Source organism: Tachyglossus aculeatus, chromosome 26, assembly GCF_015852505.1.
Source record: "Tachyglossus aculeatus isolate mTacAcu1 chromosome 26, mTacAcu1.pri, whole genome shotgun sequence".
NCBI classification, from domain to species: domain Eukaryota; kingdom Metazoa; phylum Chordata; class Mammalia; order Monotremata; family Tachyglossidae; genus Tachyglossus; species Tachyglossus aculeatus.
The window spans coordinates 1,441,532-1,455,720 of record NC_052091.1 but is presented as its reverse complement, the minus strand read 5'-3'; positions in this window follow the sequence as shown (position 1 = coordinate 1,455,720).

The window sequence follows — 14,189 nt, the reverse complement described above, 5'->3', positions numbered from 1 at the left end:
CACCCACTCACTGCAGGCCGTGAGAGGCCCAAGGTGCGGCCGGGCTCCACCCTCGCAGCAGGTCCAGTCCTAACCTGACTTGCCCCAGCGCTGCACCGTGTCTGTCCCCGTCCAACCTGGGGTGAGGGATCCTCGAAGCCCGGTTTGGAAAGGAAGGTTGGACGGGTCAAGGTGTCCCCGGGATGGTAGCAGGGTGCAGTAGTCAGTCGTGATTGTGGCCCTTGGGACATGGAGAGGTGGGCCCAGTAACTCAGAGCATGGCCCCCTTCTGCCTTGCGCGCTTTATTGCCATGAAACCAAGACCCTGAGCATGGCTCCACCTCCCACCCGAGTCTCGGCCTGGAGAACAGGGCACAGGTGGCCTGGTCTCCCAGGATGGCTGAGCCCGTCATCGTCAGGACTTGTCTCTGTCCCCAGCCCCCATAGTCGGCCTGTCCCGCGGCCCCCTGGCCTTCCCCGGGAGGTCCAGGCTTGCTCGAACATGGCCAGGTTTCCAGGCCCGCGGGACCCCTCTGTACCCGATGGAGTCTGTCACAAGTGGAGGCAGACATGTGGACCTCGTTTGGGTGCCCACACAAGGAGGCAGGGAATGTGTGTTTATCGTACACTCCCAAGCACTTAGTACAGCGCTCTGCACACAGTAAGCGCTCAATAAATCCAGATGAATGAATGAGAGTCACTCTTGGTCTCTGGGGTTCGAGGACCACACCCTCAGCCCCCAGCTCTGGGGCGACCGTCCTGAGAACCCGGAGCAAATGAGAAATGTGGAAATTCTGGAGTGGCCTTCTGCTCCTGGATGCCCTCTCCTTCCTGGAGGGATGAGGAGGTACAAAGTGGGCGGCAGAGCCTGGTCCTCACTGGGCAGCCACAACTCATTCCGACTCCGGGGTCCATCCCTGAAACCTCTCAGCCATCAGATCTCTGGCCACAGAAGGGCAGGCAGATAAGGGGGCCCGAGCCCTTTCCCAGTCTGCTGGGGCCCTGCAAGATTCCCGACTTCAGGCTGACCCCCCACCCATGAGGATGCTCTTGGTCTTCCCTTCTCATCCTCTGAGTCCCCAGGGAGCCCTTGACAGGAGGTCAATGGGGGGCAGGTGCCTGAAGGTAGATGCCCCCCTCCTCCCCCCCGGCACTCTGCCTGGCCCTTCACTTCTCCCCCTCCTCCTTCATCCCCTCACTGGGGACTCCCAACGGGGCCCGACCCCTCCCACCCCAGAAAGTCAGGCCTTCGCCTTGGTCCCGCCGCTGTGAGTCCTCCAGGTCTGCAGTGGGGGGCCCCCGGAGGGGGAGCCGGCCAGCGTGCCCCCCTGCGGGAGCCCTCCGAGAAAGTGCTCGCTGAAGAGCGCCCAGTCCCCCAGGCCCATGCTCAGGGCCTCCCGAATGTCCTGGGGGTCGCTGAGGAGCAGGGTCCGCCCGTTGAGGTTGTGCTCTCTCACCCGAGCCCGGTACCGCCGCAGGGGTTCGCCCTTGAAGCCGAGATCGCCCAACTGCAACACAGAGGTCGCCGTGGCTCGTCGGGGTTGGGGGAGCAGCCCGGGGTCCCCCCAACCTCCTCCATTCTTCCCTCCCCATTCCTTCTCCTTCCTCCCCTCCCCTGCTTCCCTCTCACTTCTTCCTCTCCCCCCCCACTCCCTGCCTTCTTCCTTCCCCTCTCCCTTAGCTCCTCCCTGGGCCTACTTCTGTCCTCCCCCCGTCCCTCAGCCCATCGGTCCATCGGTTGGCGGTGGACCCCACCTCCTTGCAGACATCCTCCACGCCGAGCCGCAGGCCGGAGCACACCGGGAGCCTGCGGGCCGCCGGGACCGGCCTGGAACTGGGGGTCCGGCTGCCCCGCAGCAGCTCCAGCCGCCTCTTGATGGACAGGTCCAGGTTGACGGTGACGGGCAGGTAGAGGTCGGCTTCGCCCGTGTGGAAGGGCTCGGGGGGGTCCCGGAATTGACCCCGGAGGAAGTGTTGGAAGAGCTCGGGGTCCCCGTCCAGCTCCAGGAAGCGGCCCAGGTGCGGTTTCATCAGGTCGAACTCCTCCTGGTAGCGCTCGAAGGTCTCCCACAGTGGCTCCGAGGGGGTGGCGGGCGCGACGCCCCGCAGCTGCCGCTCATCTTCCAGGCACTGCAGTAGCCAGCTCAGGTGGCACGGCCACTGGTTGGCCAGCATGACCCAGGCGGCCAGTTTCGGGGGCTGCAGTTCTTTTATCTGTAAAATGGGGGTTAAGACTGTGAGCCCCCTGGGGAATCTGGACTCTGTCTAACCTGATCAGCTCCATACTTCACGCCGCCGCCCGGATTGTTTTTGTCCAGAAACGCTCTGGGCATGTTACTCCCCTCCTCAAAAATCTCCAGTGGCTACCAATCAACCTGCGCATCAGGCACAAACTCCTCACCCTCGGCTTCAAGGCTGTCCATCACCTTGCCCCCTCCTACCTCACCTCCCTTCTCTCCTTCTCCAGCCCAGCCCGCACCTTCCACTCCTCTGCAGCTAATCTCCTCACCGTGCCTCGTTCTCGCCTATCCCTCAGTCGACCCCCGGCCCACGTCATCCCCCTGGCCTGGAATGCCCTCCCTCCCCACATCCGCCAAGCTAGCTCTCTTCCTTCCTTCAAGGCCCTACTGAGAGCTCACCTCCTCCAGGAGGACTTCCCAGACTGAGCCCCTTCCTTCCTCTCCCCCTCCTCCCCCTCTCCATCCCCCCCGCCTTACCTCCTTCCCCTCAGCACCTGTATATATGTATCTATGTTTCTACGTTTTTATTACCCTATTTATTTTACTTGTACATATCTATTCTATTTATTTTATTTTGTTAATATGTTTTGTTCTGTCTCCCCCTTCTAGACTGTGAGCCCACTGTTGGGTAGGGACCGTCTCTATATGTTGCCAACTTGGACTTCCCAAGCACTTAGTACAGTGCTCTTGCACACAGTAAGCGCTCCATAAATACGATTGAATGAATGAATGAATCAGCTCATATCTACCACAGCGCTTAGTACAGTGCCTGGCACATACCAAGCACTAAACAAGTGCCATTAAAAAAATGGGTAAATATGATGTATTTACCATGCATAAATATGGTAAAAAAATCTAGACTGTAAGCGCTTTGTGGGCAGGGAATGGGACAGCCAAGCCTGTTGTGTTATCCCAAGCACTTAGTACAGTGCTCTACACACAGCAAGCTCTACACAGGGGAGTAGCATGGCCTAGTGGCTAGAGCACAGACTTGGGAGTCAGAAGGTCATTGGGTTCCAATCCCGGCTCTGCCACTCGTCTGCTGTGTGGCCTTGGGCAAGCACTTCACTTCTCTGGGCCTCAGTTACCTCACCTATAAAATGGGGATTGAGACTGTGATCCCCATGGGGAACAGGGACTGAGTCCAAACTAATACGTTTGCATCCATCCCAGCACTTAGTACAGTGCCTGGTAGAGAGTAAGCGCTTAACAAATACCATCATTAGTAGTAGTTGTAGTAGTAGTAGTACTCATTCATTCATTCAATCATATTTATTGAGCACTTACTGTGTGCACAGCACTGTACTAAGCGCTTGGGAAGTACAAGTTGGCAACATATAGAGACGGTCCCTACCCAACAACGGGTTCACAGTCTAGTAGTAGTAGTAGTAGTAGTAATAAGCACTCAGTAAATCCGATCGACTGATTGGCGCACCTGCGGCCGGGGCACCCTGCGGACCAGAAGGCGCATGCTGATGGCCACGCTGTTGGTCAGGCGCCTCATGTCCACCATGCTGTCCGACATGAAGGCCACCATGGAGGGGCTCAGCAGGCTGTCTTGGGCATCTCGGATGCGCTGCTTGGTGCCCAGCCCTTCCTGGGCCTCGGGTTCCATCAGGGGCCGTGCTTCGTGGGCCAGGACCTCGGCCGGGTCCTGGTCATCATCGTCGTCGTCGTCGGGCCTGGGGCTCGCCGAGCCGGGGTGGACGAGCACCAGAGAGGTACGACGAGGGGCCCGGAGCCGGTCGCCGCCCCCCACCCCGCCGCCATCGCCGTCGTCCTCCTTGGCCTCCGTCACCAGCCTCTGGTTGTCACTGACCACGCCGGCCAGCAGCTGCTGCCGGGACTCTCGGCACATCGGGGGCACGGAGAAGGGCAGGGTGACCAGGCGGTTGAGGAAGGCGTAGCCGTTGTAGGACAGGCCTCGCCTGCTCAGGGAGGTCTCCACGCCGTCGGCCACCACGCCAGGGTCCACGGCTAGGATGGACACGAAGGGCGCGTCGCGCTCCGACAGCAGGATGGACAGGGCCTCCAGGACGCCCAGCAGCTTGTCCGGGGAGCACTTGTCCAGGTCGTTGACCTGCAGCACGATGCGGATACGCCGCCTCTGGAAGCTCTCCATGGCCCGCACGCAGGCCGTGATGACCCGCACCTCCCGCTTGACACCGTTCATGAAGTCCAGCTGGCCGCTGAGGTCCGTCCGGTTCATCCGGCGCTCCACCTGGCCCTTGAGGGTGACCATCGCGTTCTTGGCCGCGGTGACCACCAGCGGGAAGGCCCGGGCCACGGCCGCACCGGCCACTGCGCCGCCCAGCCCCTCGGCCAGCGCCACGGCCCACTCGGAGGGGTCGCCCGGCGACAGGGGGATGCCCATGACCAGTGTGAGGACGACCACGCCGACGACGACGGCGACCACCAGGACCAGGGCGGCCCACAGGGGCAGGCAGAGCACCTTCCTGCTCTCCCAGCGCACCTGGGCCGCGGCCCGCCGCAGCTCCCGCTCCCGCCTCAGCGCCCGGAAGAGGCTGACCGGCAAGAGGCCGAAGTGCTCTTCCACTCGGTCGCACAGCGTGGTGACCAGGCCGGCCCACAGCCGGTCGCTACCGGCGAACTCCCAGGCGCTGAAGCGGACGAAGATGTGCTGGATGTTGGGACGCGCGGGAGCGGACCGGCCCTGGGACCTGGGACCGGACCTGGGCCCGGAGCCAGGCATGGACACGGGCACAGGCCGGAAGAAGAGAAGCTGGAAGAGGATGGCCACCAGGTCCCAGCCCTGGCAGCCCCGCGGAGCCGGCCCGCCCCTCTCCACCTCTCGCCGGTCTTTCTCGTCCCCTTTGGCCACCAGGAAATCTGTGGAAATCCAGGGAGGAGGAGAGGGGGGACCCGGTTAGGCCCCCAGCCCGTGCTGACCGCTATCTGGGGCCGGAGGAAGGCCGAGGGAGAGGGGGGAGTCGCACCCCGGGACGGAGACGGGTCAGGACGAGGTGTCCCCCATCGTGTGTCCCCCACCATGGCCCACCTTTGACCTTCTGCAGCAGGACGTTTTTGCGGTGGCCCCAAGGGGCGTAGAAGCCCACGGTGACCGGCGTGGGCACGTGGTAGAGCACCTTGGCCAACGCGTGGCAGAACACATCATCCTCCATCTCCTCCCCGGAGCGGCAGGCTCGGAGGCAGGGGCCTGGCCCTGGAGGGGTTGGGGTCTGGGATGAAGAGCCGGGCGGGGGGAGACCCGGGTCGACCTTCATCCCCAGTCTCCAGGCCGGTGACCTTTCGGCGGCATCTTGGGCGCTTTGAAATCTCCCCCGGTCTGGGTTCGAAAGCCGACTCCTGCAGGCGGGAATCCATCCATCAGCCCCCCTTCTAGACTGTGAGCCCGTTGTGGGCAGGGATTGTCTCTCTTCCTTGCTGAATTGTACTTTCCAAGCGCCTAGTCCAGTGCTCTGCACATAGTAAGCGTTCAAGAACTACGATTGAATGAGTGAATGAATGGTATTTATTGAGCGCTTACTATGTGCAGAGCGCTAAACTAAGCGCCTGGGAGAGGACAATACGATAGAATTAGCGGACACGTTCCCTGACCCACAGTCTAGAATGAGGGAAAGACTTCACTTGATCTCGCCCACCTCTTCCAAGACGGATTCACATTTCTCCCTCTCCCTTTCCCTCCTTCTCCCTCTTCTTCTCCCCTCTTTCCCCACACTCTATGCCTCTCTCTTCCCCTCCCTCCATCCCTCCCACCCTCCCTCCCTTTCCTCTTCTCTTCCGTCATTCCTGCCCCGTGGGGAGAGACCCAAGGTAATTCAGAAGCAGTTGGGCTTAGTGGAAAGAGGGCGGCCCTGGGAGTCGGAAGACCTGGGCTCTAATCCCCGATCTGCCACTTGCCTGCTGTGTGACTTTGAGCAAGTCACTTAACTTCTCCGGGCCTCCGTTTCCTCATCTGTAAAACAGAAATTCAATACCAGGTGGTTACAACACCTTAGACTATGAGCCCCACGTGGGACCGGATTATTTTGAGCATGGCTCAGTGGAAAGAGCACGGGCTTTGGAGTCAGAGGCCATGGGTTCAAATCCCTCCTCTGCCACTTGTCAGCTGTGGGACTTTGGGCAAGTCACTTCACTTCTCTGGGCCTCAGTTTCCTCATCTGTAAAATGGGGGTGAAGACTGTGAGCTCCCTGTGGGACAACCTGATCCCCCTGTAACCTCCCCAGCGCTTAGAACAGTGCTTTGTACATAGTAAGTGCTTAATAAATGCCATTATTATTATTATTATTACTACCCCAGGGCTTGGTACAGTGCTTGGCACCTAGTAAGTGCTTAACAAATTCCACAAGTAGTATTATTCTTTTCGGCAGTCGAAGTCTTCAACGCCTCGGAGATTGGGGCTCAGTCTTGGCCTTGTCTTCTCCACGCTGAACCCCGTTTTCTGCCTCTTTCGTTCGCAAGCACCCCACCCCGTCCCCAACACCCAATTCAGTCCTCTCCTACTAGGATTGGGAAACCCAGAAGGAGTCAGGAGAAAGGTGCCAGTTATCAGGCGCTGAGGAACCGGTTGAGGCAGTACCATTTCCTCCGCATCCTCATTTTCCAGCGACCTGGGGGATCCCCAACCCGACCTGTATTCTTCAGGGTGCCCCGGACTGGGACCATCGTGGGCGAAGAGGGTTGGGGCGGGGGGGGGATCAGGATTGGAGATCCCTCTGCCTGGAGAGTCCTTGAAAGCACATCCAGTCCTCTCCGCTGCCTCCAGGAAGTCAGAGGACCTGGGTTCTAATCCTTGCCTGCTGTGTGACCTTGGGCAAGTCACTTTACTTCTCCGGGCCTCAGTTCCCTCCTCTGTAAAATGGGGATTAGGACTGCAAGCCCCACGTGGGACAGGGACTGTGTCCGATCTGCAGAACTCCAGCGCTTCGGACAGGGCTTGACACATAGTAAGCGCTTAACAATTACCATCGTTATCATCCTTAACCCTCCCGACGCCGGTTTTCCTCCCGCCCCTGCCATCCCAGCCCGGGGAGCGCTTACCCTGCCTTGCCCGGAGTCGCTCCCGCAGTGGCCAGAACTCAGGGGCAACCTCGGTGGCCACCTACCAGGTGTCAACGGGGAGCGGCGAGTGGGAAAGAGGAGGGGCCGCCCCAGGCTGACCTGACTCAGCGCCGTCGCCCACGAAGCCCGGGCGGAGCCTGAGCGTGCCAAAGAAGCGTCTCCGGTCCTCCTTTTTATTATTTTTTTGATGGCATTTGTTAAGCGCTTACTATGTGCAAAGCACTGTTCTAAGCGCTGGGGAGGATACAAGGTGTAGGGACTGTCTCTATGTGTTACTTCCCAAGCGCTTAGTACAGTGCTCTGCACACAGTAAGCGCTCAAGAAATACGATTGATGATGATGATGATGATCAGGTTGTCCCACGTGGGGCTCACAGTCTTCATCCCCATTTTACACGTGAGGTAACTGAGGCACAGAGAAGTTAAGTGACTTGCCCAAGTTCACACCGGGCGGCCGGGACTCTCGACTCCCCTTCCCCTGCTCCCTGCCTCAGTTTTCCCCCCGCGGACGGGCGAGGGGACTCTAGCCGAGCTCCGGGAGGGAAGGTGATGAGGTGGGGACCCAATCTAACCGGCGCCGAATACCCACCCTGGGGGTGGGTGGGGAGCCAGAGAGGGGCGGGAGCGACCCCCGGCCCCCCAGGGCCTGAAGACAAGAGAGAAATGGCAGTTCCACCAAGCTAGCTCTCTTCCTCCCTTCAAAGCCCTACTGAGAGCTCACCTCCTCCAGGAGGCCTTCCCAGACTGCATCCCCTCCTTCCTTTCCCCCTCCTTCCCCTCCCCATCCCCCCCGCCTTACCTCCTTCCCCTCCCCACAGCACCTGTATATATGTTTGTACGTATTTATTACTCTATTTTACTTGTACATATTTACTATTATATTTATTTTATTTGGTCAATATATTTTGTTTTGTTGTCTATCTCCCCATTCCAGACTGTGAGCCCGCTGTTGGGTAGGGACCGTCTCTATATGTTGCCAACTTATACTTCCCAAGCGCTTAGTACAGCGCTCTGCACACAGTAAGCGCTCAGTAAATACGATTGAATGAATGAATGAATGAAAAGTGGGCCTCTACTCGCCGCCCTCAGGAGCCTCTTTCCTCTGCTCTTTCCTCTGCTCCACCGGGCCTTAAATAAAGAGTCGCGCTCCGCCTGGTCCTCTCCCCCTCGTTCCCCTCTCCATCCCCCATCTTACCTCCTTTCCTTCCCCACAGCACCTGTATGTATGTATATATGTTTGTACATATTTATTATTCTATTTATTTATTTATTTATTTATTTATTTATTTATTTTACTTGTACATATCTATTCTATTTATTTTATTTTGTTAGTATTTTTGGTTTTGTTCTCTGTCTCCCCCTTTTAGACTGTGAGCCCACTGTTGGGTAGGGACTGTCTCTCTATGTTGCCAACTTGGTACAGTGCTCTGCACACAGTAAGCGCTCAATAAATACGATTGATTGATTGATTGATTGATTGGTGCTCCCCCGGGCCCGGGTGGCGGCCCGGGGCGAGGCTGAGACAATCCGTCTGGGGGTCGCCAGGACCCGCACCTCTGTCCTCCCCACCGGCCAGGAGAAGTGGAGTCTCCGCCGCCTCCCCAAGGAACACCATCGATTGATGGATCGATTCTCCCATCCCCTCCCTGAGGGCGCCCACCCCTGCCCCTTTTTACCGCCCCTCCGACCCACCTCCTCCTGATCTCCTGGGCTTTTCTAGACTGTGAGCCCACTGTTGGGTAGGGACTGTCTCTATATGCTGCCAACTTGTACTTCCCAAGAGCTTAGTACAGTGCTCTGCACGCAGTAAGCGCTCAATAAATACGATTCATTGATTGATTGGAAGGCCGGGAGGCCCACGGCCCATGTCTGCGCTGGGAGCCCGCACCTCCTCGCTTACTCAGCTCAGACGGGCAGGTTGGACCAGTTGGGGCTGGGCAGAGGCCCCGGAGAGACTGGTTCCTTCCCTGCTGGGCTCCGAACCCAGGAGGCCGGGCTCCTCTCCGGCCGGGGTGGCCAGCCACCACTCAGAAGGCCCCGGGAGGGTCACTGCAGTCCCCCTAGTCCCCTCCCCCGCCTCAGGGCGCCTACATGGGGTGCTGGGGGCATCTATCCTGCACCGGCTCCGGCTTCTCCTACTGATGGTACTCGTTCATAATAATAATAACAATTACGATGACATTTATTAAGCGCTTACTATGTGCAAAGCACTGTTCTAAGCGCTGGGGAGGATACAAGGTGATCAGGTTGTCCCACGTGGGGCTCACAGTCTTACTTCCCATTATACAGATGAGGTAACTGAGGCACAGAGAAGTCAAGCGATTTGCCCAAGGTCACACAGCTGACAAGCGGCGGAGCCGGAATTATAACCCATGACCTCTGACTCCCAAACTTGGGCTCTTTCCACTGAGCCATGCTGCTTCTCAATAGACGGTGAGCCTGTTGTCGGGTAGGGATCGTCCCTACATGTTGCCGACCTGTACTTCCGAAGCGCTTAGTACAGTGCTCTGCACACGGTAAGCGCTCAATAAATACGATTGATTGATTGATTGATGTTGCCAACCTGCACTTCCCAAGTGCTTAGTACAGTGCTCTGCTTAAATGCTTACTATGTGCTAGGCTCTTTACTAAGCGCTGAGGTGGATCCAAGCAAATCTAGTTGGACACAGTCCTTGTCCCATGTGGGGCTCACAGTCTCGATCCCCATTCTACAGATGAGGGAACTGAGGCACAGAGAAGTAAAATAACAAGGATGGCATTTGTTAAACGCTTACTATGTGCCGAGCACTGTTCTAAGCGCTGGGATAGATGCAAGGTAATCAGGTTGCCGCATGTGGGGCTCACTGTCTTAATCCCCATTTTACAGGTGAGGTAACTGAAGCACAGAGAGGTTAAGTGACTTGCCGAAAGTCACACAGCAGACTAATGGCAGAGCCGGGGTTAAAACCCATGACCTTTTGACTTCCGGGCCTAGGCTCTATCCACTAGGCCATGCTGCTTCTCCTGGGACCAGCCTTGAGCCTGCCGCAAATTAATTCAATTAATTATTCACTTCTGCTATTTGTTTAAGCTCTTACTATGTGCCAGGAACTGTTCTAAGAGCTGAGATAGATATGTGATAATCAGGTTAGTTACACTGCCTTCCTCTCACGTGGGGCTCACAGTCTTAATACCCATTTTACAGATGAGGTCAGTGAGGCGAGGCAAAGTGAAGTGACTTGCCTGAGGTTACTTACACAGCAGACTCAAGCGCGTAGTATGGTACTCTCAACACAGTAAGCGCTCAGTAAATATGATTGAATGAATGAATGAATAGTGATGGAGTCAGAATTAGAACCCAGGTCCTACTAACTCCACTGCAGCAGTGCGTGTCTGTTTGTCTCTGTGTATATATGTGTAGGCAGTGTGTATGGCGAGCAGGGCAGGGAGGGGTCACAGAGTTAGGGGCTCCACCACATATCATAACCTTCTCACCTGCCTCCTCACTCACACTTAGAGAAGCAGCGTGGCTCGATGGAAGGAGCACAGGCTTTGGAGCCAAACGTCATGGGTTCAAATCGCGGCTCCGCCAACTGTCAGCTGTGCGACTTTGGGCAAGTCACTTCACTTCTCTGTGCCTCGGTTCCCTCATCTGTAAAACGGGGATGAAGACTGTGAGCCCCATGTGGGACAACCTGATCACCTTGTAACCTCCCCAGCGCTTAGAACAGTGCTTTACACATAGTAAGCGCTTAATAAATGCCATCATCATCATCATCATCATGTCTGTTGTGGGGTTGGGCAAATCGCTTCACTTTTCCGGGCCTCAGTTCCCTCCTGTGTAAAAAGGGGATATGAAGCAGCGTGGTATGGAGGATAAAGTGCAGGCCTGAGAGTCAGGAGGTCATGGTTCCAGTCCCGGCTCCGCCACTTGTCTGCTGCGTGACCTTGGGCAAGTCACTTCACTTCTCTGGACCTCAGTTCCCTCCTCTGGAAAAAGGGGATCGAGACTGTGAGCCCCTCGTGGGACGGGGACTGTGTCCAGTCCGATTTGCTTATATGTTCACTCCAGCGCTTAGTGCAGTACCTGACACACAGTAAGTGCTTAATAAATACTATTATTATTATTATTATTATTATTATTATAAGGGCAGCGTGTGCGGAGAGATAGTGTGGGTGTGGCATTGTGGGAATATGCTCTCTTTGCTCTCTCCCCCCTCCCAGCCCCACAGCACTTATGTACATATCTGTCATTTATTTACTTATATTAATGTCTGCCTCCCCCTCTAAATTGTAAGCTTGTTGTGGGCAGAGAATGTGTCTGTTTATTGTTACATAGTATTTTTCCAAGGGCTTACTACAGTGCTCTGCACACGGTAAATCCTCGATAAATGCAATGGAATAAATGAATGTGGCGGGGGGGCGTAAAGTAGGGTGTAGTGTATGGTTGCAGTGTGTGTGAGGCATAGAGAGGAGCCAATATGTATATGGTATTGTAGGGAACAGTATAGTGATGATTGTGGTATTTGTAAAGCGCTTACTATGTGCCAAGCACTATACTAAGCGCTGAAGCAGCGTGGCTCAGTGGAAAGAGCACGGGCTTTGGAGACAGAGGTCAGGAGTTCAAATCCCGGCTCCGCCAATTGTCAGCTGTGTGACTTCGGGCAAGTCACTTAACTTCTCTGTGCTTCAGTTGCCTCATCTGTAAAATGGGGATTAAGACTGTGAGCCCCCCGTGGGACAACCTGATCACCTTGTAACCTCCCCAGTGCTTTGCACATAGTAGGTGCTTAATAAATGCCATCATTATTATACAAGCAAATAAAGTTAGACAAAGTCCCTGTCCCATGTGGGGCTCACAGTCTTAATCCCCATTTTACAGATGAGGGAACTGAAGCACAGAGAAGTTAAGTGACTTGCCCAAAGTCACACAGCAGACAAGTGGCGGAGCCGGGATTAGAACCCGTGACCTTCTGATTCTCGGCCTGGACTTTATCCACTACGCCATGCTGCTTCAGAACGTGTGGGGGATAGTGCGTGTGTGTGGCAATGGGTGGGGTGGGGGGCAGTGTATATTGTGTGTATACAATACACACAATATACAATATAGTGTATACAGTGCTAAGTGCTTAGTACAGTGCTCTGCACACAGTAAGCGCTCAATAAATACGATTGATGGTATATTGGGATAGCATAAGGGGACGGTGTATGTGTATACATGTGTATGTATGTGGCAGTGTGTGGCAGTGTGGGGGGGGGGCATAAAGTGGGTGGCAGGGCAGTGTCCCCAGACTGAACTCCCTTTTTTCTCTCCTCCCCATCCCCCCCGCGCCCTACCTCCTTCCCCTCCCCTCAGCACCTGTATATATATTTGTACAGATTTATTACTTTATTATTTTACTTGTACATATTTACTATTTATTTTGTTAACGATGTGCATATAGTTTTAATTCTGTTTGTTTTGACGATTTTGACACCTGTCTACATGTTTTGTTTTGTTGTCCGTCTCCCCCTTCTAGACTGTGCGCCCGTGGTTGGGTAGGAACCGTCTCTATATGTTGCCGACTTATACTTCCCAAGCGCTTAGACCAGTGCTCTGCACACAGTAAGCGCTCAATAAATACGATTGAATGACATGAATGAAAGCTGGTGGGGAGGAAATTTGGGAGAGGCCCAGCTGCTGCATCACATCATTCTTCCGAGGGCAGGAGAGACAGACCGCCCAAGGGCTTCCTTAAACCGACCCTGCGAGACCCCCTCGCCCCCACCTCTCCCAGCTTCTCATTCATTCATTCATTCAATCGTATTTATTGAACGCTTACTGCGTGCAGAGCACTGTACTAAGCGCTTGGGAAGTACAAGTTGGCAACATATAGAGATGGTTCCTACCCAACAATGAGCTCACAGTCTCTGCGCCTCTCCCAACCTCTTCATTTCCTCTTCCCCTCCTCTCGTTCCCTGCTCTCCCCAAACCGGGGTCGGAAGATGGGAAGCACTGTGAGGGCGTGGGTGGGTGACAGATGAGGTTGCAGAGGCCGACGCCCTCCTCCCTTCCGCCTTCTCCCTCCTCCCAAGTTAGCTCCCAATTATCCCCTCCCTCTGGACTCTCCGGCCTCGGACCCCTGGCCCATGGTGGAATTCCCTCCCCTCTCACCCGACATATCTCCAGACCACCAGCTCTCGCCATAGTCCAAGTCTCCTAAAGCCCCACCTCTTCCAGAAAGCCTTCCTCAATGAATTCCAGACGGATCAAACCAGATTAAATAATTTGTTTAGAATTTTATCCTGTGGTTTTTGCCCTGCCCCTCCTTTGTCCTCGTCACTGTCTGAAAATGACAGTCGTTCTTCTCCTTTTATGTTCCCCCACTAGACTGTGAGCTCCATGTGGGCAGGGGACTGTGAGTCCGGCTTCTGTTGTCCTTTCCCAAAAGTTTAGAACAGTGCTTTGCACTCAGGAGGTGCTCAATCAGTTCTCCCGCCTTCGAACCCCGGCCCACGTCATCCCCCGGGCCTGGAATGCCCTCCCTCTGCCCATCCGCCAAGCTAGCTCTCTTCTTCCCTTCAAGGCCCTACTGAGAGCTCACCCCCTCCAGGAGGCCTTCCCAGACTCAGCCCCTTCCCCTCCCCCTCCCCCCCCCTCCATCCCCCCATCTTACCTCCTTCCCTTCCCCACAGCACCTGTATATATGTATATATGTTTGTACATATTTATTACTCTATTTATTTGTTTATTTATTTATTTATTTTACTTGTACTATCTATTCTATTTATTTTATTTTGTTAGTATGTTTGGTTTTGTTCTCTGTCTCCCCCCTTTTAGACTGTGAACCCACTGTTGGGTAGGGACTGTCTCTATATATTGCCAACTTGTACTTCCCAAGCGCTTAGTACAGTGCTCTGCACACAGTAAGCGCTCAATAAATACGATTGATTGATTGATTGATGGAT